Source organism: Protopterus annectens, chromosome 3.part1 (genome assembly GCF_019279795.1).
Source record: "Protopterus annectens isolate FY-2018-M chromosome 3.part1, PAN1.0, whole genome shotgun sequence".
NCBI classification, from domain to species: domain Eukaryota; kingdom Metazoa; phylum Chordata; order Ceratodontiformes; family Protopteridae; genus Protopterus; species Protopterus annectens.
The window spans coordinates 905,494,814-905,519,032 of NC_056732.1; positions in this window are offsets into that span (position 1 = coordinate 905,494,814).

The window sequence follows — 24,219 nt, forward strand, 5'->3', positions numbered from 1 at the left end:
ATCACATTAATAACAATGTACTAAGCACACAATCAGTTTTGAGGGCCTTGGGCACCCAGGTTGGTAGCAACCTGCCTTTTGACCACCAGGTTGCCTCCATTGTATGGAAGGCTTTCTATATGGCCCACCTCATAAGTAAAGGTATTTCATCCAGGAACAATGTATTAAGCATGCCATCAGTAGTGAGGGACTTGGGCACCTAGGTTGATAGCAACCTTAACTTTTGACCACCAGGTTGCCTCCGTTGTATGGAAGGCTTTCTATATGGCCCACCTCATAAATAAGGGTATTTTATCCAGGAACAAGAAGGTCATAACATCCCTGTACTCCTCCCTTATCAGACCCATTATCAAGTACAATGCCCCCTTTGGCATGTAGTTTGCCGTGCACATGCAGCAGTTGGAGAAAACACAGAGGTTCCTGACCAAGAAAATCCAGGGTCTTAAACACCTATCCTATACAGATAGGTTAAAAACCCTGTCCCTCTACTCAGTCTCATACAGACTGCTCATAGGTGACCTGTGTCTACCATACAAGGTCATCTCAGACCCAACCTTGATGGAGTTGGTGCATATCCATAAGTCAAACTCCACTCACACAACCCCCACGCAAGGCCTCATCCTGGTCTATGACATTAATAGAACTTATTGTGGGATAGATTTGTGTCCCAAAGACTCCCCCATCCGTGGAACAGACTCCCTGACCATTTCAAGCAGAGTACCTCACTAGTCCTCTTTAAGAGGAACCTGGACAACTGTATGGGAAACAGAAAATACATCCCTGGGATCCCACCTGTTTCCCTGCTGGACAGGGGAAACAGGTGCTGAAGTTGTAGGAACATGGAGGAAATTCTTGGCTAGGCTTTAAGGGCCTCTGGGCCAATAGCCTAGTATTGTCCTATGAACCTATAAACCATGGCATTCTCTACTATGCCTATCTTAGGTATTACATTATTCCTTCGTTTTTGCAGAATATAAATGATCCTTAATTCTACTTGAATTTTCCTACTAGACACAAAAGGCATAGCAGTCATCACAAACAGATAACGTAGGTTAAGTTGCCTGTGGTACATGTATATCTTTCTTTTTCTCCATAACTTCTTTCGGTCACCTAAACAAGTTTTTTTTTTTTTTTTTTTTTATACGTTGTTGCTTTGGAATTGGGTTTAGGAGTTTGCCTGTTATTGGATTCTCTGTTATGACTAACCCCTTACCTAAGGCACTGCTGGACTTAACAGTTTCCTTTTCTTTGAAGCTAATGCTATATTCAGTTATATTCACAACAAAGTTATCAAATACTACAGCTATGATGAAACCAGAGAATGGAGATTCTGGCTGCTGACTTGTTTTGTTTAGTCTTGCTCTGATTTTATAAATATATATATATATATATATATATATATATATATATATATACATACATACATACACACACACACATATATATATATATATAGAGAGAGAGAGAGAGAGAGAGACAGACAGACCGACTGAGAGATTAGATATAGATATAAATATAGATATATAAATATTTATATGTGTATGAATATATCCACACAAATATATATATATATATATATATATATATATATATATATATATATATATATAAAAAATCTAGAGAGAGAGGTATGTATGTAGACAGCGAGTGTAGATAAACATAGATACAAAGCAGATGGGCATACAGACCCTTGTATACACTTGCAGATAACCATTTATGAGGTTTTACTCTACTGCCATGTTGACTTCTTGAAATCCAAATGTGTTTGCAAAGAATTTTTTGCTACGGCTCCCAAAGACTTCTGCATTCATATTCGGATGTTGGATGAATTCATATGCTCTGCACCTGTGGTTATTTAGCATTAACTCTTTGCTGCGCTTGTCATTTGTAATTATATATTGATTCTGTTGTTACACCAATCCCCAGGAGCATTTTGTAAGCAAAAGATTGCTTGTTGCTAAGGAAATCTTGCTGTACAGATACCTAAATGAAAATGAAAACATTTTACAAGATCAATGAAACCTGTTTGAACAAAGTGTGGCTTCCATCGCGATTTTTTGCACATATTTTTATAAAATGTAAATATAAGCCAGGATATACATTCCAGAATTAATATTGGTAGGCAACACTGGGAGATATTATAAATTAGACCATGATAAAAATGAATGCCATATGGCAAGTAAGCAGTGGTTATAGTAGCAATGTTATGCCCATGTTTAAATGCTAACTTAGCTTCAACGTCCATGAGCAACATGGAGAAAGATGACACTGGAAGATTACAATAATGCTGCAAAAGCATAACTAGTGACATGTACAGTCCAAGTACAATAGGAAAGAGGCGAAGGAAATGGGAGCGATACTGAGAAACGGAGGGCCATAATCATGGTGGATAAGGGGTTACTTAAGAAAGTAATGGATTAGGTGCATAATAGATCATTTATATGGGGGACGGTTAGTTCCTTTGTCTGGCTCCAAATGAGGCTGCAGGTCTACCATGACCCTGAGAGATTAGTGCAGCAGCAGCAATGCAACATGCACTGCATGCACTGCACTAAAGTTTTGAGTTGCTACACGGCACTGGACTGCTAAACACTCTACTTCGATTGTTTTTTGTGGATAACACTTACTGTTGAGCATAGTGTCCCTGATGATTCCTGCTGCAAAAGTAAGACAATCTTACTACCAAGGGAACTTTTACTGCTGGAAGGGCTCCCCCACCTACAGCCCTTATACTGCTTTAGTTAGTTTGACTCCCAAAAATCAAATTAAACTGCTGAAATATATTGTTTTCCCCCACTTCTACATCAGTGTTTTCTGTTGTGTAGTGTTAAATCTGCTAAATGGATTCCCCCACCCACAGGCCTTATACTGCTTTAGTTGAAGTTAAATTAATATTTTAGCATGTTTTACTTTAGCACTGCAAAATTTCCCTGGAGAAAGCAAATAAAGTCCATGACATAAAATTAAATGCTGTAATTCACCTCAAGTAGTTAGATTTCAAAGACCTTCCTGGGGATTGAAAAAATTCCATGTACACTTAGCTCAAAGCCTACATAGAGTTTACATGTTTTCACAGTGAGCAGCAGTGCTAATTACATATGCATGACGCGTACCATGTTTAAATGTAAACAAGTGTGGTTTTGTGGCCAGCCAGGAAACCATGTAAAGCAACACGAACACCTGCAGACATGTACACCTGTTTACCTACGGGCAAACTAAGTTTGCGGGATTGTGTAGAAAGCCTCATTGACTAACAGGGTTATTAATAAAGCAATGTATACAGTTCAAACACATTACAAGAAAGTGTATACAGTGCAGAGTAGTGTGGAAACCTGTTTCAGGCATATTGAATAAAAGATTTGTAAATGATCCACATGGGTACATAGACTGCATTATAAATAAATAGTCAGGGGACATGTGTGTATTGAAAAGGAACACTCAGATGAATTGTAGGAAAGAACACAGGGGAAGAGGACAAGTGAAACATGATAATGTACAGCAGATGAGGGCATGTCAATGAAGACAGTTGTAGCTTGAGCACTAATCACATATCTACATGATACAGTATGTACTGCACAATTATTGTATATTATGTGACTGTCAAACAGTGACATAACAGCGGAGAGGATTCTTTGTGATATAAGCATCCTGACATGAGCAATGGAGAGGACATATATCAAGGATGGTATATACAATAGGAGGTAGGTGCATATTGTGAAGCTGTGCAAAATGAGTTGCCTGAATATGACTGTAATGTCCGCAGAGGTCTCAACTAAGCAGGGCACAATGTAACAGGCTCATGGACAACAGTATACAGAATCATGCACAATCATGGACAATATCAGAATAATACCACCATTAATTTGATGCCTTTGACATCACATATGTGATTGTGAGTGATTATGGATGTTTATGCAAGAACACACTTGTACAACTGTCATGATTTGTCAGCAATCTATGAGGGGAATCCAGCACATCTTCCTCAAAATTTAACAACTGTTGGAAGTGTTAGGAGGGACACTGTTATACCTGTATTTGAAATTAGGAGCAATCCTGCCTAGTTGACAGGTGTGCATGGCATGGGTCTACTTTCAAATCCCGAAGCCCATATGATTGATGGTTAAAAGCCCGAGATAAAAATCATGAAACTGGAGAAACCCAAACATTGACTTTTTCCTAGGGTAAGTAAACACCTGCCCAACATGCCCTTTTCTTCACTGTAGTGTGATCCTGGAGTTGCTATATATAGTTAGGAGGGGTGTGGGGGTGCAGCTCCCCACATTGGGGCATGTAGAGGCATAGCCCCCTACCTAGGTGGGTTTTACTCACCTCGTCATGAGATGCATTTACATTTGGGCAAATGTCTTACCCTAGGAAAAAGTTGACGTTCAGGTTCCTTCAGTTATGTGATTTTCGTCTTGGACTCATTGATCATATGGGAATTGAGATTTGAAAGTAGATCCATATAAATAAATATATATATATATATATATATATATATATATATATATATATATATATATATATATACATACATATGTATATATCAATATATGGCACAATCTACACTGCTATGAATGTAACACATGCCATCAATGTTGTCAGTTAGTGATGTATTTACTGTGTGCATCACAGGAACACGTATTACACATGCATCTTGTATAAAACTTTGATGGGGGTTCCACAACATCAAACACTATTGTTTATGCAGCAAAAAGAATATGTTGGTATGACCAATAAGATGTGTGTGAGCTCACTGTGGCAAATGTTGTGCACTTGAGTAACTCATCTCTGGAAGATGTGTTGTGAAGTACATGAAAAAGGGTGCATTGTACTCAGTTATTTGTGTGATGAGGGCTGAGAATTATGGAACTATAATGCCCTATGATGTGGAGGTCCTGCACATACTCAGGAGCTGTGTTATATACAGGGGAGTAGGCACCACTGTGGGCACATTCTGGTGGATGTTTTGCATACCATCTACCTGAGTACACAGGTCACATACCACTTGGTCTGCTTATAGAGGTGTGTTGTCTATATTATAATTATCTTGTGTATTTGTTTTTATAACAAAACTAATGCCTCCATGATTTTTATTTATTTACACTGTCTCCATGGCTGTGGCAGCAGTCCTTTGAGTGTATTGATTCTGTCTGTATTATACCAATACCACACTTGGATTCAAAGATTGTCCACAATCTGCGGTCCTCCACAAACAGGAAAAGGCTTAATACAGAGCCCTGAGGTATGGACTTGATCACTGGACTCTAGATATAGGTCACTTCACACAATTTAACATATTTATCTGTCGCGTATGTCATCTAGTGGTCTACCCATTTATGATATATGTGTTAATGGCTAACTGTGACAATTTCTCAATAATACCTCAGTATGGATTTGTGAGAGATGCTTTGGCCAGGTCAAGTTCCGCAGGCTGATAGTGTTGTCATATTATATGCCCTTGCTGACCTTGTTGAGGACATCAAACAGATGTTAATTGCATAATGTAGCCTGAACAAATCACATGTGTTTGGTACACAGTTGGGATATTACAAGCGTCCTTTTAGAGAAGGTACATGATGACTTGTTGATCTACCTCACAGATGAGGAGAGTCAGTATGGGCCTATACATGCATGCATCAGGTGATGTCTCTCCCCCCAGTCAGAAAGATGCATGTTGATGTACACCCTTCTATGAGAACATAAGCCATCTGGAGGCTATATTGAAGTTTGAATCCAACTGTGCCTGGTTGGCCCATGTTTTGAGTCATGCTGTAGGCAACCTGTGATGTTGTCAGTGCCTATGGATTCTATCTTATTAGCCATAGAGAGTGCACAGATCAACTGCCCTCCTTTGAATAAAAACTGAGTAATGTTTGCATGTATACCTTGGCTGATAGCTAGTGGTGACAGGGGGTGATATGTGTGACAAACTATAAGCTGCGGATTGTCTATCTCCTCTGGATGGGTTTATCTGGTGGCATTTACATACAGATCTGTGCTTAGTTGTGTATTCCACTTAACATTTCATATTTATTGGAATAAATGATTTCTGAAAAGACCTACATATACAACCTTGGTAATTCATCACATTCCACACACTGGTACTTTGCACACAGTAGTACAACTGTACCAGTGTCACGTACTTACATCAATTGCACAGCATATGCCTATATGTGTTTCATGGGCAAGCTGTGTTTGAGTAGCATAATGCCATATCAGGACACATTAGATATCAGTTGTTTGTAGCTCATGCAGAACATTTCTTGACACAAATGCTAATAGTCATACAATGGTGCTGCTGAACACCTCAATAATCCTTGGGTATAACAACACAACTGCATATACAATGAATTCCACAAGGTTGGAATTTAATCAAAACATGTGATACATTGGTTGTGTATATCACAGCATAACAACATGTGTAGAAAATACTTATGTGATAATGTAATCAATATGAATTTATACTGATACCAGTCTCAGAACATTTAATGATGGTATATAGACACATGCACACCTCTGGCATATTGCAAGTGTCACTGTTCATAGGTTCATAGGTTGGTACTAGGCTATCTGCCCAAGGGCATTTATAAGTCTAGCCAGAATGTGTTGGCTTTTGCCTCCCTTTTAAATTAGTTTCCTGAGCCTCTGTCCAGCAGGGCCATTGAAGTGATCCCAGGGGTAAATTTACGATTTCCCATCCACTCGTCAAGATTTCTCTTGAAGAGAGTCAGTGAGGGGCTTTGCCTAACATAGATTGGGATTCTATTCCAGAGTGAGGGAAGTCTCTGGGACAGGAATCTATCCCTCCAGTATGTCCTATTTATTGTTGTGCTGAGGTTAAAATCCTTAGAGCGTGTGGCTCTAAGAGATTTGGTTTTCTTGAGGTGGAGCATGTCCATTAATTCCGGGTTAGACATGGCCTTGTACGTCAGGCAGAGATCACATCTGAGTAGGTGGTAAGCAACTGAGTAGAGCTGGAGTTTCTTTAGTCGAGCTGCATAGGGCATCTGTTTGAGGCCCACGATCCTCTTGATGAGGTGCTTCTGTGGTCTTTCCAGCTGTTGCAGGTGCGGAGTAAGGTACATCCCAAATGGGGCATTGTACTCTATTATGGACCTGATGAGCGATGAGTAGAGGGGCACAATGACCTATCTTGATCTAGATGTGAACCCTTTCATGATTAGGTGGGCTACATAGAAGGATTTTCTAACCACTTTGGCAATGTGATTATCAAAGGAGAGGTTGCTATCTACTTGGGTCCCTAGATCCCTAATTACATCTTCCGTACTTAGTGGATTACCACCTATGTGATAGTTCATGAGCACTTTGTTTTTCCCAAAGGGGATGACTATGCACTTTTTGGCATTGCGCTTGAGGCCATGGTTCTGACACCAGTTATTCGTCTCCGTGAGAACCTTCTGGAGGATGTCTGTGTCAGCCGGAGAGTCGATTATGGCCCCCAGTTTGCAATCATCTGTGAACTTGGTCAGCCATAGTCCTCCCGTGCTTGCCTGTACCTCAGAGAAGTATATACCAAACAGGAGGGGTCCCAGGACTGAGCCCTGTGGGACGCCATTTGTAACCGGTTTAGAGTCGGACATGGCACCCGCAACTCTGTCCATGTGAGTTCTATCCATGAGCCAGTTGGCAACCCATCTTGTGACACAGGGGTTAATGTTCAAGCTGGTAAGCTTATCTATAATGCCAGAGTGGGGAATGGTGTCAAAGGCCTTTGCAAGGTCCAGGTAGGCTGTGTGGACCACCTTTCCCTCATCTATGGCATTGGTAACTGTTTCAAAGAAGTCAACTAGGTTTAGGAGGCAAGATATGCCTTTAACAAAGCTGAATTGGGTAGGGTTCAGTGTCTGGAGGTTCCCAATGTCTCTGTTAATGAGTTCCATGATGATGCGCTCCATAGCTTTGCAGGCCAGGCTAGTCAGGCTTATAGGGTGATAGTTCCCAGGATCCGTTGTGGCACCACCTTTCTGGAGTTAGTTGTGGTAACTGTTGCTGTACACCATTCTTTGGGTACATAGCCTGTAGTAAGGCTGAGTTTGAACAGTGAATTTAGGTGAGGGTTTAGTTCATTTTGGAACTCATGTAGGATGGACACGGGCTCTTTTGGGGGTGAGGGGGGGTTAAAGTTTGCACTGAACCTGTCAGCCAGAATGTTGGCAATGTCAGTTGGTTCAGTGTATTTTTTGCCATTTTGCACTAGCTCAGAGCAGATCTTAGAGTTGCTACCTAGATTCTTGACATAGCTAAAGAAGGCTTTGTGATTATCTTTAGAGTCTTTGGCAATTTTTCTTTCGAAGCTGGCCTTGGATGATTTTATGAGGGATCGTAGTTTCCTGCTAGTACTGATCAGGGATGCCTTCCCTTTTTGGGATTTTGCTCTATCATGTAATAGTTTCCTCCTTCTGTTGTATAGCTTATTTATGGCCATGGTCCACCAGACTGGTTTCCTCTTTTTGGAGGAGTGAGTCTTGGTTTTACTTGGGATGGCTTGATCCATGCATTCCTGTAGGTGCTCATAGAATGCATTTTTAAAGGATTCTGCAGTTTGGGCAGCATTATCCTTTAGCAAGGGGGGCTATGAAACTTTCCACCTCGGTCTTGAGAAGGGTGAAGTTTGCTTTTGAAAGGGTTTTCACAGTGGTTTCCATGACTGGGGGTGGGGTTGGAATGTGGATGTCCAGTGTGATTAGTTTATGGTCTGATCTTACCAGCGACGGGTTTACCTCTGGTGTGGAGCATTGATTCCCCATGTTGGTGATGATCAGGTCCAATATGTTGTCACCTCTTGTGGGAGTGGTGACCAGTTGTTCCAGGGTGTTTGAGTTTATAAACTCTAGGAAGCATTGGGCAAAGGAGTTAGTACTTGAGTAGTTTTCCCAGTTAATGTTTGGGTAGTTGAAATCACCCAATGTCATGGTGTTTGGTAGGACCTTCATATTTTCCAATGTTCTCAGGAATGCTGAGTGGGGGTCCTGAGACAAGGTGGGTGATCTGTAGGAAGCTACAATCTGAAAAGCAGCTTTTCCCACTGTTAGTTGCACATGGATGGTCTCCGAGGCCTCGTTGCTATGCCTAATCTGGAGGTGTAGGTATCCTTGATGAAAATGGATACACCCCCGCATTTTGTACTTCGGTCCGGGTTCTGGGGCCGAAAGGTATGGTATGAGTTATAGCCTGGTAGTGCTGGGGTGCTCTCTGGAGCCTTGAACCAGGTTTATGTTACTGCACAGTTATCGATTCTCTCCATACTGAGGAGTGCCTCGAGTGCGTGCATTTTGAGGTTTAGACTTCTGGCATTGAGTAGCATTACCCTCAGTTTTTGGTTTCTTGTGTTGTTTATGGAGGTGGGTTTGTCTTTTGAGCCTTGCCTAAAAAAGGCACTATGGGGGTGACAAGAGTCTTGGCCAGTATTCAGAAGGCTAAGGGCGACAGGTGCAAGCCGTCTCTGGTGAAGCAACGTGGCTTGTCAAGCATGTCATCCCAGGCTGACAGACACTGGATCCCCTTTGAATGACACCAGTAGCTTAGCCAGTTGTTAAAATTGATCATTTTATCTTTATACTGTGGCATCATTCTTGTTGAGGGCAAGATGCTACTCAGGGTCAGGGTCATACCGGCCTGGACTACATGATCAGAGAACTCCTCTATGTCTCTTTTCATGTAGTCCAGGGAGGTACGTCTCAGGTCATTCACACCAACATGGACAATGACAGAGTCATATTTGTACCTGTTGTGGAGTGACCTGAGTGCTTGTGCTATGTGTTGGATCCTGGCACCTGACAGACAGCTTACAGTAACCTTCTCCTTGTTCAGTCTAGTGAGTGGAACGTCAGTGTGCCTGACAATAGAGTCACCTATTACTAGTGTATTGGGTGTGTTATTTAGCCTTAAGGGCTGTGATTGCTTGGCATACTGACTTTGTGAAGTATGTGATACGTGGTTGTTGTTGGATGGTGGAGGTTGCTTGGATGTCGGCTTTGGAGGTCTCTGCTGCTTTGGCAGATTTTTATTTAGAGCCTCCGAGTATGTTTTTGTGTATTTATGTGTGTTGTTTGCTGGTGCAGATATGACTGGTCTATGTGAGACTGGTAGTGTGGTGCAAGTGTTTCCCTTCTCCTCATGACTGACTGTTCCAGTCTTGGGTTGAGAGAGCTTAGCCTCCAGTTTGGCTGTGTAGTTGCATCTCTCACATACATTTGTGTTTGTTGGAAGGAGGAGAGGGTTGTCTTTGTACATGAGGCAATTGTAACATTGCCTTAAGATGCCCAGATTCACCAGCTGGACTAGAGAGTATACCTGAAACAGCCCTTTGGATATGCCTGAACAGATAAAGTGAACTGTTTACTGATTGTCCGGTAGGGATGAATAGGGAGCCTTGTACTTCTGTATAGTATAGGGGGGTGTAGTGCTAGCATTTATTAGTGCTTACTAAGCGATTTGAGCAAGTGCTGTACTGTAAAAGGAAAGGTTTGAGTGCTTAAGTTGAGAGTTTGACTAGTTCCAAGGGAAAAATTGAAGAGCAGACTTCATGGAGCTGGGAATAGTTTAACCCTAGCTAACCGGCACTGTGCGGTGCTGCCCGGTGTGCAAAATCGCACAAATGCAGGTTTTATAGCAGGGAGATGAAAGAGATAGAAATTAGCCCAAAATGGCCAATAAACTACTAGTTGCTGGTCTGAGACCACTCCTCCAGGGACAGATAGGCTGCTCAAAGCTCCCCACTCTCACTGGTGAACAGAGACACTTCCTTCTATCCAAGTAAGGTATGGGCAACACAGGAACTTGTACCCCATCCCTGAATTCAGCAGAACCTGAAAACTGGACTAGACTAGCCTAGAAAAGGCAGGAAACAAGAATATATATATATATATATATATATATATATATATATATATATATATATATATATATCCTTTTTTTCACAAAAATACAGTAACTTTACTCTAAAACACTCTAAATGCTCAGAAATGGCTAGTGCACTTGAGTGTGTAGCCTACAACAGTTAAACAGATGATTTGAACACAAAAATGACTAAAAATGACTTTAACAAGTGCAAACAGAAATATAAGTACAATTTGCAATGAAAATAAGCTTTTCAGAACAAAAAAATGCTAGAAAATCGCGTTTTAGGCAAAATTAGCTAACAACAGCAAAAAATGCAGAGAAACGATACTTAATCAATCCAAAGTCTCTCTTTTGTCACTCTGCTGCTGTAGAACTCTGCAGGACACCATGTGGAGATTTGCTGAGTTGTATACAAGTGCAAAACCGCGCAAATGCAGGTTTTATAGCAGGGAGATGAAAGAGATAGAAATTAGCCCAAAATGACCAATAAACTACTAGTTGCTGGGCTGAGACCACTCCTCCAGGGGCAGATAGGCTGCTCAAAGCTCCCCACTCTCACTGGTGAACAGAGAAACTTCCTTCTATCCAAGTAAGGTATGGGCAACACAGGAACTTGTACCACAGCCCTGAATTCAGCAGAACCTGAAAACTGGACTAGACTAGCTTAGAAAAGGCAGGAAACAAGAATATTTTTTTTGATGGTTGAATGTGAACTGTGTAGAAGGCTGATCAGCTCCATTACAACAACGTATTCTAATATGCCTCCAATATACATAAAAGTGTATCACACCATGTCAACAGTTCTAAGGAGGCATATTATTAGAGCTGTTATAGAAGGAGCATGTAATGCAATGGCAGCAATGGCCATCAATACATTAGCTCACATCACAATACCCACTTGTAGTGATACTGTGCATCCACACCTCAATATAGCATGTCAGTGACAGAAACATTGACATGTCAGCTGTTCATAAGGTCGTAGGACATTATTAGGCTAAAGGCCAACATCGCATGAAATCCTAGTCATTATTATACCCTGTAAAAAATGCCTATATCTATATTATGGAAGAGAGTATGACTATTGTGTGTATGTGTATATTTGTTGGATTGCATTACATCCTGCCACTGTCCATATGGGACATATGCAACACACTATGAAAGAATTGACAATCACACATGCAGTGTTCAGGAGATGACTTGCAAAAGGTCATGGAAGGACTCTGGTTCATGGAGTGTGTATGTATATTTGAAATGAGGACATCCTCCACTCCTCTGCAGAAAGGATGTCATATGGCTGGAGGATGGTGAATGCATGGGGTACGTAAAAGGTTCCCCAAGTGGTAGTGAAATGAAGTGCGATTTCAAAGATTATACAACGACCATGCATAGCGCTCAACCTCTTAGCATAAAAAAATCTGGACAAAACCAAAAATAATGGGGAACAAAGCCCCCAAAATAGGGACACATTTTAAATATTGCTCTTATAAACTTAGAGAGTTGCTAGAATAAATGGTCTTGTGTTTCCATGCATTTTCTGAAGTATATGAAGTCTTAATCTCAAATGCCGGTCATTATTTAATGAATTAATTCCTCACTGATTTGTCTCAAACATCCAGAAGATTACAAATGTTATGATGAACAGACCAACAATATGTGGCAAAAATCTGGACAATTGAGAGGTTTGTGACCACAATGTACCACCAAACACACACACACAGCAGTAGACTGGGCCTGATTTGAACATTACACATGTGTAGGTATAGAATATGAATGAAATACAATGTCAAAGTAGCAACACAACATAAGTCTGACTTGTAACACTGTCACGTTTCACTTTATGGAGTATGATACCATCATTGTATGCTGCAAAGAACATTTGGGCAGGAGTGTTGGGTAGGGATGTGGAGTCACATCCCTGTGTAAAATTGTTTCAAAAGTGACAGCTGTATGTATAGACAAGCAAGTTGCTTGCTGTCAGATTAAAATACCTATATGTGTAGGTAAAGTAGCTTGCAAACACAGTAGTTAATGTTACCACCATAGCATAGGTTTGTCTTGCATAATGTCAGAGTGCATGTTATACAGGATGACATAATCATTGTATGCTACAATAAGATGTTCAATGGAGGATTTGACATAACTGTGGACTCGGATATCTTTCTAAAATTATAACTATAGTGATTACTTAAGGCACACATAGTTGACTGCAGTGAGAATGGAACCTCTGCTTTACTATTTACAGAGAACAGTATTTAACACAAGTGCCACAGCATGTGTGCCTTTTATAGTCTTGGACAGCATTTTATAACTGATGATATCATAGTATCTGGGGAGAAGAAGTTGATAGTAGCAGTGTCCTACATGCTATTATAAAATGGTCTCTTGAATGTCAATCAACTGAACAAACACACACACGCACACCAATTGACTGCAGTGAGAACAAAACTCTTACCTAATTATGTACAGAGCACAGTACTTAATGCAAGTCCCATAGCTCAAGTGTGCCTTTTATAGTGTTGGATAATACTTTATAACTGATGACATCCTCAGTGTCTGGTGTAAAGAAGATGGTAATAGCAGTATCCCACATGCTGGTGCAAAATAGTATCTAGAATGTCAACCACAACTGAACAAAGACATACACACATTCCAATTGACCACAGTAAGAACAAAACCCTACTTATGTACAGAGCACAGTACTTAATACAAGCACCGTAGCACAAGTATGCATTTTATAGTGTCAGACAACAATTTATAACTGCTGACATCAGCAGTGTTTAGTGTGAAGAAGATGGTAATAGCAGTGTCCTGCATGCTGGTGCAAAAATGCTCTCTTGAATGTCAACCAAGAGAACACATACACTAGTTAACTGTAGTGAGATTAGAACCCTTACCTAACGAATTACACCAACTAGAGGACTCAGTATTTAATACAAATGTCACAGCACAAGTCTGACTTTTATAATGCTGCAGGACATTTGTAGTGGATGACATCATCACTGGATGTTTAAGTGAAGACGTTGGGATGCCTGAATTAAATGGATTTGTAGTCATGTATAACCGTCAAAATATCTGTACTCTCTGGGATTGTACTGATGATCATAGGATAGACAGTTACACTCTTTTGACTATATACACACAGACGAGTTCACTGCAGTAAGATTAGGACCCCTACCTAGGTACACCAGCTACAGAACTCAGTACTTAATGCAAGTGCCACAGCACAAGTCTGAGTTTTATAATGCTGTCAGACAATTTATAGTAGATGACATCATCACTGGATATTTAAGATAAGATGTTGAGAGATCTGTATAAAATGGATGACTAGCCATGCATGACTGTCAAGATATTAAAGTTCTGCATGTTACCAGATTTATGAGTGTGCAAAGTGTAGTATTTGATGTTGTGTTTTCAATGTGCAGTTATACTTCAAGAGACAGCTTTACAAATGATATGCAAACAGCTGTTGACAGTACTACAAGTATTAGACAATCTGAATATATAATGTCAGTATAAAGACATGCATGGTATGCAACAAAGCATTTTTTTATTTCTGTAGTGTAGTTGATATATTTGGGTACAATACTGAGAGACAAAGTTTCAAGTGCATGGGTGCAGGTAAAATATGACTACAGTGTAAATATGTGTTCTGTATTTAAAAAGTGCCTTCATTTTGGTTGTTTTACATGTACTTTAATGGGATGAAAACTAAGTGGGCAGTAAACATAACTAAAACATGCTAATGTGCACTTTCCATAGTGCACTGCCAAGCAGCGGTTTGTGCAATCAATGGCAAAGTGTTTGCAGAAGTGAGATACACATTACACATTTAGGGACTCCTACTTGAACTTGAGAAGTACTTATCCATACTGACTATGGTAGACATATTTAGTAGATATGGTGTTCATAACTAGTTAATTTTCAATAACAATATTATCATATATTTACTTCCCTTCTAGCTCTAGCTCTTGTTTTTCTACTACCATTCTACCTCTACTGTTTTGTTTATAGCAACACTATCACATTTTTAGCTCTGTATTTCTGTTATATTATTGCATACTAGTCTGTATTTTTCTAAACTAATCTCATCTACTTATCACTCAGCTTTATATTTTTTATATATTTTTATTGTTACTCTTTGATACTTTAAATCTATGCAATGTTTTAACTGTGCAATTTTTTTTCTCTGGAATGTAAGAAATAACTGTTGTACTTTTCTTGTTTTTGGACCTTATGCATGTTAATGACTTGTTGTAATTATTTTTACGGGAACTTTTCTCCTCAGGTCTCCACTAAAAATGGGCCCTTGCCTCAGCTGAAATAACCCGGTTAACAAATGACAAACAAATAATTAAAAAAAATAAATAAATTGTCTAACCTTAAAAAAGTATTTATACTGCTCCATTTGTCCTTAGTTAAGTGATGAGCAAACACAGGCCTCTGCTTCATTGATACAATTATGAGTGTTGTATTGATTTGCTTACCTCTGCACAATCATGTTAAGTGGAGAGGTGTGGCAGTCAGCACTGTGGATAGTACTGAATGTAAAAAATGCACCTACTGCTTAGCTGACTCTGTGGCAGCAGTTGTAAGTCCAGTGAGATAGTTATTTTGAACCCAGATGATATAGGGGTTGAATACAGCTGTATCTAATAATTTTAAATATCTATTCATAATATAATTAAGTAATTCTTTATTCTACTTTAACTGTGTGTTTCCTTAGTGCAAAGGGTTTAAGCAGCATTGAACAGAGGTAGCTGTACTGTGCTATAGGATGTGAAGAACCATTCACTATTGCTCGGCATTGCTGCGTGATGTGAAACTGTGCAAACCCAGAGGACAAAAAGTGAAGGGCTTCACTGGTGATGATTTTTTACTTACATGTGAGGTGTTTGATTCTATTTTTTGACCACATTAAAGATGTTAAAATGGGGTAGACAGGAAAGGTTTTTAAATAGGGGCAAGAGGGGAAGAACAAAGGGAAAGCAATATAGGAACGTGCAGGAGGGAGGAAGGAAAGAACCATAGCTATCCACTTCTTCAACAGTGTAAAATGAAAGTATTTATAGAATATTGGCTGAATTTGGACTGTCATCTCAACAAAGAGTGGTGGCAACAATGCAACCATGTTGTATAGCCAACTATACTGAATCATGTGTATCAAGAAGACACATATGCAAAGTGGAGAGCTATGTATGAGACAAGATTTTTTGTTGGGACAGGTGCCCATTTATGATTTTTTTATTTCAGTAAGATAGAAATGTTGCGAAAGACATAAGTATTTTGGGATCAGGTAAGTAGGGTAGGTGAGGAAACAGATGCAGACAAACAGGACAAACATGATACAGGGATGGTGAGGGACACAACAGGTTGGGGGACACCATGATTTGGGATATGGATGAGGCATCAGATGCCCATGCCTGTCAAACATGGAAACAGTGAGAATCTAGTCCACACTCGCAGAACTGTCATCACTGTCCTCTTACTCCACTGGCCATTGGAGTGCTTGATATCTTTGTTTATGCACCATAAAAGAGATCATCCTCTTCATCCAGTAGAAGATTGCACCAATGGCCTCATGCACCAAGCCAGGCATCTCCAGACAGTTGACAAAATCCCCACCTCTGCCAATACTCCCAGAGGGTTTCACTGCACCAACTGCATGGGTAATGCTACCTGATGTGGAGGGCCCAAGTAGTGCAGGGTCAGTAGAGGCAGTATTGCCAGGTTCTGTCTCAGATGTGCTGGGCATCAGTGCAGGAGGGGATGGAGAGGGGGCAGGCTGATCCACAGTGGTTGGCCTACCTCCCTGTGCTGTAAAGCATTTTGTGAGTTGTCAGAAATCGATGATATCAAAATATTGTGACTACACATATAAAAATAAAAAAAAGAGAGATAAAGGTTAGGATAAGAGAAAAAAGAGATAATTCGTACCACCAAATGTGACATACAATAAATTAGTACAATATAAAGAATTTATTTTGACTTTTAAATTTAAATATACTTTTTAATAACTACAACCTATAACTGATGAGTGCTCCAAGTAATCCTTACAATATGAATATATTTCACATCTGCTTGATCAAATAATACAGATTAAGTTAACAGCCATGTATGCCACTTCTGTTAAAATTATGTAATATTTTTGAATGATTTAATTATATATATGTTGCTTGTATTTGAACCCACAGCATCTAACTACAGTATTACAATTGACTCCTACAACTGGCTTTTGATACAGACTGAAGCATGCATGCTTGATTTTGCAGTTAAGATATGCATGCTTAATTTGCTACTACTGTATAGAACAGCAATACTTTAGATGAAATAATAGTTATGTTGTACTGCCTGCATACCCTTTGCTTCCCACAGTCTTTCTAAATGCTCAGCATGGGCTTTCTTGTGCAATGTTATCTGCTGGTTGGCTGTAGAATAAAAAGGAGTGAACAAGAGAAGAGCATTATGCATACCAGTCTTGCTTATATGCAGCATTCTATCTAACTGAAATTCTCTTTATCTGGATATTACACAACTGTTGGATGTCAGCAGTCCTAAACTCATCCAGCCACTGGTTAAGTGTATCCTGCTTACACCTTTTGAAATCATTAAAGTGGTGCCTGCACTGCTCTCCAGTGCATGGAATGCCAGTCACACTGTAGACAGCCTTGGCTAGATTATTCCAAGTCTTGGATTTGTACTGAGACCCAGTGTAATACTCCTGCATCAGCCTTCAGCTGTGGCCCTTTACCAGGAGTCCACTAAAAATTCTGGACTCCTCCACGCTCCACCTTTGATCTCCAAATTGGATTGAGTCCATTCTACCTCCAGACATGTCCACTGAGGGCAAACAGCAACAGTTAAGAGTGTTATCCTGCCAGTTCATGTTATTGCTTTTAATGCTAGTGTGCAAACCCAAGCAACCATGCCAAGTGAGTTCCTGCAACGTTAATTGGAGAGCAACAGTGCCAAGAAGGGTAATGTGAAAATTGGTATTAGTTTTTGGTTTGGATGCTGCTGTACCTGTTAGTTGATTTAACTTTGGAGACACATATTGGTGGTTTAAATTATATGACCTGACACATTTTTTGTGTGGCTTTACACACTGATAAAATTCATTTGTACAATGTGAGTTTCAAACCTATGCAACATAGACAAAACATATTCTTCCACATAGGTGTGCTTTCATCCTTGCCATAGAAGAAGTGCTTGTTGTTATCTGGTTAGGTGTTTTCCCTGATTCTAATCTTTATTTTATATACCATATTTAGATAAGAGTAATATATTGCAATTGCAAGTATGCATGTATATAATGCAAAACATTTAAAATATGTGGGGGCTATGCCCCCCCCACCCCCCTACTATATATACTAACTCCAGGGTTGCACTACAGTGGGGACAAGGCCATATACAACTTTCGGTGAAATGTGTTTCGGTATGTATATTAGTATGTTTTATATATATATATATACATATATATATATGTGTGTGTGTGTGTGTGAGTGTGTGTGTGTGTGTGTGTGTGTGTGTGTGTAGATATATATATATATATATATATATATATATATATATATATATATATATATATATACACACACATATATATATATATATATATATATATGTGTGTGTGTGTGTGTGTGTGTGTGTGTGTGTATTAGTATGTTCTACTGGCTTCTGCTATAGGATTCAGTTGTAGTACCTGACTGTATACTTTATGAACAATGCAGTTACTGCCTAGTGTAGTCAATTGTTGCTTATCTGCAACATTTCTAGTTGTGATAAGAGTTGCCTGGTGTTTTCATATCTGTTAAAATTCAAGCTATTTATTGTAACGTGCTTAAATGTTACATTTACAGACTGTATGTTGTGGAGCAGAGAGTTTGAACTAGCAGGCATTCTACTTGTCCTTATAAAATATGGAAGCCTCAATTTTAGTAATCTCATACTTAAGTACAAGACATATTTCTTGTTATCTGCTGTATTATCTAGTTTAAATGCTATAAAGTGCGAAGGTACAACTATGAAATATAATGCATTACTTATGTTGGCAAAACACTACTTAATGCAACAGACCGTAGAAGAATAGTACGTTATCTACCTAATTCAACCACCAAAACATTATAATTATTTTAATCTGTTTCTCCTAGTGTACTGAGAACAGCATCCCTGACTATTCCTGTTGCAAATGTAAGGCAATCACATTACCAATGGAAGTTCTACAACTGAATTTCACTCCAGTTGTAAAAACGCAAAAGGAAAGCAAAACCAATATAAGAATTTCTAAGAATCAAATGAAACTGCTGACGTTTTTTGCTTTCCCTCATTTTTGCACCAGCATGTTCTGTGGTATAGTGCTGGCTCTACAGGAAGGGCTTACCCACCCCTTCCATAGGACTTATACTGTTGAAGCTAAATTAGCACCTTAGCATATTTTACTTTAGCAGTGCTAAATTTTCCTGGAGAAAGCAAATAACATCCATAACAATAAAGTTAAATGTTGTGACTTACCTCAAGTAGTTAGAGTTCAAATACCTTATCTTTGTATCTCTAAAGATTCAACCTCATTGACTGTTTCTTTTGGAAAACCTTCTGTGGAAGGAGTAAGTACATTCCGTTCAAGTACCTGACTGGTTGACAATGCTCTGTTCACCCTTGCTATGTTCAGGCTCACTCCACTCCTCTACCCTACCTCAAATTCACAACCATACCACATCATCTACACTTAACCTAAGCTAATCTCCACCCACCACATTAACACCAGTCATGAAACAGCTTACAATGTACACTTTTGCCTCTCTTTCCCACACTTACTAACCACTTCATATCTTTCTTTCTTTCAGCTGGATTTCCTTTAAATTGTAACTTGACAATACCTCTCACTTTACCCAACCCACAACCAGTCAAAATCTATGCAGCCATCTATCACTATGCTGTTTACATTTTCACTAACTTAGCACTCACATAGCAATTAGGGTACTATTCAAAGTACTACAGTTCAGTTCCCTCCTCTTTCTAGCACACATAGCCAACTATCATACACTCCTCAACACCACTCTTATGCCCAGTGCTCAGTCCATTGCTCTCAATGGCAGTTACAACCATATTTCATTCCATATAGCTTGTCACACTGCCAGCCCAGCTATCTGGAATTTTGTAAATAATTCTATGTTATTTGTGAATATTGATATGATTTATACAGAACTGTATGTTATGTACTGAGCTAAGATGTATCCACAGTGTACCCTGCTGGAACATAGAAGATTAACCTGCAAAACTTAAGAATAGTTGAGGTTAACTTACTCTATAGCTGGGACATAAGCAAAAGATGTTTCAGTTTCAGTTCAGTAGCAGATGTAATGTCTAGAGCTAGAAGTTGTTTTGTATTGTCTTGGAGAGAAGTAATTACTAGGTTTCAAACGTAAAAGCATTTTATTGTTTTACAACTTCCAAGATCTGCAAAGATCTGAGAGGTATGTATTTCTCACACAGAGATGTTAAATTAAGTTAGGTTTCTGTTTAGCCTGGGAACTGAAGTCAGGTGACAAAGAGTGATGTCATCCAAGCTGGTCCAGCAGTAATGTTTGATATTAATTTGGGAATTCTGTCAGAGAGAGAGAGATACTGTGCATTTTGTATTTTGTCTTGGACCTAGCAAGAACATCCATTCATCAGCACCATCTGGACTTGTCTTGCTAATAGTAAGTAACTAGGGTACAATAATTTCTTTTAGATATAGTTAGGAATATAATAAAGATTAGTTTAGATGTTTTCTGTATTTATTTGAGACAGTCCTGCAATATTGTTTTAAAATGTTTCCTGTGATTTTGAACTCTGAAGTTACTGTGTTGATGTACTGAGTATTGCCTTGTTCTTTTATTATTTATTATTAAATATATTTAAACCTATCTTTGTGGCTGATATTTGTGAGACATATTTAAGCTCTTAGAGTACTTGCACATGTATTTGGTGACACTGTACAGTCCACTCTTAATAGCCCGGTGCTTGGTCAAAACTACCATTTGGATTATTAGAAACATTACACAGTAGGATTAGACACCCTTTGTTAAGGGCCTGGAGTAGCTGATATGAGTGGCTGGTGGCAGTGATAACTACCTTATAGTCTGGGAAGAAGGGATCATAGCTAGTAAACCTGTGCCAGCCTTTCCCAGGGGTGTGTGTTTGTATATAAATCAAATCTCAAAGTGTGTGTGTGTGTGTGTGTGTGTGTGTGTGTGTGTGTGTGTGTGTGTGTGTGTGTGTGTGTATCAGCTGCTTGGGCAGGCACACGAAGCACTGGTTGGACAGAGAGGGTGCTGGAGGTTTTGGCTTGACCACTCATCTGAGATCTCAACTCTATAGCTGTGCCAGTGGGGAGTCTTATTGGGGATTTGGAGAAAGATGGAGAAACCAGCCCCAGACTGACTGTAATCTCTGTGTGGTCTTAAGGGAAATTGTACTTTACTGTGTATACTTGTCATTCTCCTAATGTGTACATCGTCTACCTGTTGCCAATTGTGAGGACTGAGGCTCCTTGATTACTGGGCCAGTGCAGGGGCGTCACATAACCCACAGTCTTTACAAACTATCTTACATCCCTCTTTTCAAACAAACATATATAAAAGTAACTAACCCAACTCACAAACTAGAAACAAAGAACAAATTTTCAACCAAGTGGCACTGTATATTTCAAGTATTCCTACACAGTCTGCAACTATGCGGTGACATTCATTCCAACCCAAGTCCAGCCAAAACAGACTCTCCCATAATAGATCATGCAATAACAATAATGTAACACTTCACTCCTGCAACTTGGGTAAAATAATTCTAAAATGTATAAACATTAACATTAGAAACATCTGTAACAAAGTAACTGAACTGCATGGTTTCATATTTCATTACTACCCTGGTATCCTCACTATCACAGAAATGTGGCTAAAACCTGAACTTAAAGATGCTGAAATCTTCCCAGCAGGATAAAATATCATTCAACCAGACTGTATATCCAAAAAAGCAGGTGGGATAGGTATTATACACCCAAAACACCTGAACATATCTCTTTATCAGAAAAAGCATCCCTCATTCAATATTATTTATTTATTTATTAATTATTTATTTTTATTTATTAATTTTGGAAAATAAAAAACATCCCTCATTGCATAATGTTTGGAAAACCTGGCTAAATAAAACAAATCCCCTACACCTCTAAAATTACAAAGAATTCAGAAACCTTATCAAAAAGCAAATCAACAAAGACAAGCAAAAATCCTATAGTAACACCCAAACCAACCACTACTCTAATCCAAAAAAATTCTGTAGCACCATCAACAAAATTCTTCACCCTAGCCCTTACCCAAAGAGCACTTTGCAAGAAACTGCCACCCTTCTCAACTGTTACTTCTTTGACTCTATCTGCAAACCAACTCACACAGACCATAATACCAATCCCCTACCACTTCTTCTATTTATACCAATATAACCCCCTTTTCATTAAAACCAGTCCTCACAGCCTACATCAAATCACTCCTGCTCAAACTAAAACCATGTTTACTCTCTACTGATAACCTACCTCACCTTTTTCTCAAGATTACTGCTGACTCTATAGCTTATCCTATTTAATACTAGTAAAAGATCAGTCCAAGAATCCACAGTCTCTAACATCTGCAAGTCATTCTATACCATATCTTTACATAAAGGAAGAAACTCAACCGACCCTTCCAGTTTCATACCCATAGCCATTCTTTCCCCACTTTCAAAAATCCTCGAAAAATGCATTCATACAAAACTTCTCAAAATTCTAATCCAAGAAAACCTTCTGATCTCTACCCAACATGGGTTTTGTACAAATCACAGTAGTACTAGCACTCCTCTAACTTTCACTCATCCTGTTGCAGAGGCTAGAGATAACAGCCAACTAGTATCCTGTCTATTCCTTGATCTCTCAAAAATCTTCGATACAGTATCTCACTCTAAGCTACTAACAAAACTATCAGATCTCAACCTGTCCACTTCCACTCTTCGCTGGTTTTTCAGCTACCATACTGACAGGCTACAGTCTGACAGATGGCACACTTCCTGCTACCCTTTCCTACCTATCCAGACAGGGGTCTCCCAAGGCTCTATTCTGGGGCTTCTTTTCAGTATCTTTACAAACAACCTCCATACATCCCGCAGCCACTCCACACTTATACAATATGCTGACAACTCTACTCTCATCTCCTTTTCTGACATCATCCCTCACCTTTACACTCTTACCAAAAACTCATTCCTTTCTATAGAAAGATGGCTTACAGAAAACCAACTCATCATAAAGCCCCCCCCCAAAAAAAAAAAAACACTCCTTCTCTTCCTACCAAAATTACTCTCCCATCACAAAACCAACTTCACCATCTCCATTATGAAAGTAAAATCTCATACTAAGCTCCTTGGCACCATAATTAATGATCAATTAAATTTGACCTTCACATTCAACAGTGTATTAAAAAACAGATCAAAATGTGTGACTACTTTATAAGAACAAAATATTCCTTTCATGTGATTCTAAACTTTCTCTTGCTTAAGCATTCCTCCTACCTTGCCTACTCTATGCCACTCCAATTCTTACAAACTTACAAATCACTTTAATCACCAAGCTTTAACATACTTATAAAAATAGCTAGATCTGCCACTAACCAACCTTACAACTCTCACCACTCACTTGCTCTAAAGAAACTGCAATGGCTTGAATTCCTCCAGCAACTGCTACTGTCACAGTTACATATCACATACTCCATACTTAATAAACCTACTGCCTGGCCTTCCATCTCCTCTCTAGTATTCTACTATACCCCTAATCGTTCACTCCGTAGCTCTGACCAACATATCCTCAATAAATGCAAACCCAACAAAAACAGTGGTAAACTCTTATACAAATACTCAGTGTCCCAAGCTTGGAACAAACTCCCTCCAATGCATGAAATATCACACACATAGTTTCAAAAAAGACCTAAAAAACTCATGGTCCCGCCCCTGCCAGGATCTCACACAAATCTCCCCTCTCTCTCACTCATGCTATTTCTTTTGTTTGTTTTCTCACAGCTCTAACCTCACATGACTATATTTCACTCAAAGTGGAGTTATATCAAACTGTAGAATACCTGTTGTTCATTTGCAGCTACAGTCTATGCAAATATCTATACTTATATAGTTATATAACATGTAACAACATCTGTATGTAATTTTTGTATCTACTTTTCAGTGTAACATCACTTGTATAATTTTTTGTTTTCATCTCTAGATGAGTATTATCTGCCTTAATTTAATTAATTCTGTTCTGCTCTATGGGACCACCCATGTTTATTATATTGTTAATATCAA